The sequence below is a fragment of the Pygoscelis adeliae genome, unplaced genomic scaffold (genome assembly GCF_000699105.1).
Source record: "Pygoscelis adeliae isolate BGI_AS28 unplaced genomic scaffold, ASM69910v1 Scaffold86, whole genome shotgun sequence".
Taxonomy (NCBI): domain Eukaryota; kingdom Metazoa; phylum Chordata; class Aves; order Sphenisciformes; family Spheniscidae; genus Pygoscelis; species Pygoscelis adeliae.
The window spans coordinates 144,824-148,340 of record NW_008824930.1 but is presented as its reverse complement, the minus strand read 5'-3'; positions in this window follow the sequence as shown (position 1 = coordinate 148,340).

Below are 3,517 nucleotides of genomic sequence, written 5' to 3'. Positions count from 1 at the left end.
CCTGTAAGACATGCAAATATTCTTTCTCTTACTTCAGCGAGAAGGGAGTTCCCACCAGGTTTGAGATGGGAGGTGTGGCTTGCGGAACAGCTCCAAATCCCTCAGAGGCAGCCACAGAGATTTTCAGAGGGAGCCCTTCCAGCCGTGGGCTCTTGCTTATCCTGCTCATAATCATGGCCGTACCCAGTAAGACTCTGCTGCCAGAGCCAGGAATAGACCAGAGTAATCCTGTTACCCGGCAGCCTTACCGATAGTCTTGTAGTTCACAGCCGTGCGCGTGACATCTTAATTCAGCTCATTCTGCCAGGGCATTGCCACGTACAGTACGTATAGGTACAACCTGCTGCCTACCCTCCAAAGCACTGCTGCTCTCCATGCATGCTGCAGACGTGAGAGGCTGCAGCTACGTGGACCCTCAGCTACAAATCTGGCTTCTCCTACATTTGAGTTTGCGGCTTACATGATGTCATTTTAAAGCAGCTCTTTTAACACAGCTGACAACTGTGTATATGTATTAGGTGGACCCTGGATTGATTATTGACATGGTTTTGCTTTGCTAACAGCTTTTGCTGATGTGAATGGAGCTGCTGGCTTAAGATACGTCCTGTTAGTGTTTCTATATGGCTTCTGCTGTGGTGGGCGAGAGATACATCTGAGGTGAGACGCTTCACTGCACAGTGCATTTGACAGGCATGAAGAACAGCACACGAGGTTCTGCCTGAGTGTCTGGAAAGTGGCATAAACAACCGTTAAAAGAAAATAACCTTATTCTTCATGCACACTTGCAGGGAAGCACATGCCGGGGTGCTGTCTGGGATGGAAGATGCACCCAGTGAAGTGGGTGAGGGTGGGTGCTTTTCCTTTTTTCTACAGTCAGGCCACTGCTTGCTTTGCAAGGCTGTGCCTTGTGAGAGACAAAGCGCCTGTTAGGGGACGTGCGGCAGGATGGTTCAGGGCTGCAGAAAAAATGATGGGCTGAGCAAAATGGGGTGTTTTGCTTGGCTGGGGAACATTTCTTGGTAATATTGTAACAGCACAGTGGAGCAGTTCCTACTTTTCAGTGAAGTTTTGAATATCAGTGAACAGCATCAGAAAGACCTGGGAGCACACAGCTGCTGACATGATGGGTGGGCATACTGAAGGAGTGGGGATGGCTGCACAACCATGGGCCTGACAGAGGAGGAAATGGGGGGAAAGCCTGCAAAGAAGTAACAGAGGAGGGAAAGAAGCCTGCACTGAGGAACAGAGGGATGTGGAGACCACAGTGTGTGTGTGGTGAGCGCAGTACTTTAACTGCAAACACATGACTCGCGTGTGTGTAGAGTCAAGAGAAACTGGCCAGGACATGGAGTTTGATGCTGTAATTCAGGCACGCACAAGTGCCCGAGGGCCATTTCTGACCATAAGCAAGCAGCACTTCTGTTTCGTGTCTCAGCCAAGAGGCTGAGCTTCCAAACATGATGCTGCTGGGTTGCAGTTTTTGTGCTGAGCCTGGTGAAATCCCATCACTGATGAGCTCAGCAAATACGGTGATCTTGAATTATGAGTCCCTGTGAGCTAAAGCCACATTGTGTTTTCCCCATTGGAAATTATTGAGCAGGATCTCCATTTCTCCTCTGCGCTTGCTTTCTCCTTCTCCCTGCCCCCATGTGCTTGGGAAGCCTGAGATGGTGTGACCGTCTGAGCATATGCCAATCTCTTCAAAGGGCATCTGTAATCCCCTGTGCTAATCCTCCTGCAAGATGAAGGATGCTTGTAGGCAGCACTTGCAAATCCACACCCAGAATATTAAGCTTGTTATAAAACCTGGCCTGTCGTTGCATCTGCTGACTCGTTTCCAAAGAAATTGTTGCATGTGAGTAAGTTTCTCCTTCCTGTGGACTTCCTTTGAAATGTTGCTTCAGCTTAAAGTAATACTGCTCGTTTCACACACCCTCATGAGAAGAAATGGCAACACCTAAGGACAGCTACCATTATTCACTGCACTGATAGTGCTGAACATGATAGGCCACATTTTCAAAGCGACCTCTAAAGCTGTACAAGTCTGCAGACGCAGCAAAAGCAGATGGCTCGATCCATATGTGCCTGGACATCGCCCGCTGGCCCCATGCAGGCAAGGATCCCCCAGGGCCTGGGGCATACACAGGACCCCCAAGGGAGGAGCTGAAGTTCCCTGTACCAGCACAGAGTGGGGCACACTTAGGACATGCCCACACAGCAAATGCAAGGGGGACTTTAGCACCAGCTGAAACATGCGGTTGACACATGACTTCTGTGTTGCTCTAAAGCTTTTGAAGTGGTCTAAGTGCTGAGAGCGCTGTAAGGTCTGTGCTATTTCGGCTCCCCGTTGCCTTGCCCCATGTGGCAGTTCATCTGCCAGAGTGTGGAAGGGCTCCAGCTGGCTGTGGTGCAGTGATGTAGCACTGGGACTCACCTGGTTCACCTGGCAGCATGAGGTGCTTCAGAAGTTGCAGGTGGCACAAAGGGAGGGATGGTGTCCCTCCCTGGAAGGCACTTCCATGTGTCCCATTGACAAAGGGTTGGGTGGGCAGCAAGGGGACCGCCCACTCCAGCTGATCTTTGGCAGGCGATCAGCTGGGCAGGTTCCTCGTGCTCAGGAAATATAATCCTATCAGTGCACACCAGGCATGGGCAACAGCGACCCAAGGACAAAGGCCTGGCAGAAAGCTGGGACAGCGACACACGGAGAAGCACTCATCTGCTGCTGTAGCCTTAGATGCATTCACAGAGGGAGGGAAATGTAATTTGGATAACATCTTTCAGCCACATAACAAATTAACCAATACTTAATTCATTAGCTCTTGCTCTGGGGTGGGGACCTGTTACCGCGGAAAACGAAGCAAAGAGGCAGTAAAGCATACATTTTTGGAGGTGGCCGTGTGTTATTGGTGCCTCTGCTGTCCTCTGCCCATTGGACACTCAGACCCAGCTCTCAGACCTTCCTGCAGAAGCAGCACTGGTAAGTGACTGCCTCCGATGAGCACACCCAGCACCTTCGTCCTGGTTTACAACTTTGACACAGGAGGCCCTGCTCAAGCCTCCCTCGCACCTCTCCCAAACCCAGTACACCTGTCCTCACGCCGATGCCTTTGGGGCTGCAGCCTGAGGCTACGTGCAGTCCAGAGTACCTGTAGGTATTGCCAGAAGGTGTGCACACTTATACTGGATTATGCCTGATGTCATGCATGGTGGGTTGATGTTGGCTGGACACCAGGTGCCCACCAAATCCACTCTATCACTCCCCCTTCTGAGCTGGACAGGAGAGAGAAAATATAATGAAAGGCTCATGGGTCGAGATAAGGACAGGGAGAGAGCACTCACCAATTACCATCACGGGCAAAACAGACTCGACTTGGGGAAATTAATTTAATTTATTGCCAATCAGATCAGAGTAGGGTAATGAGAAATAAAACCTAAATCTTAAAACACCTTCCCCCCATCCCTCCCTTCTTCCTGGGCTCAACTTCACTCCCGATTTCTCTACCTCCTCTCCCCT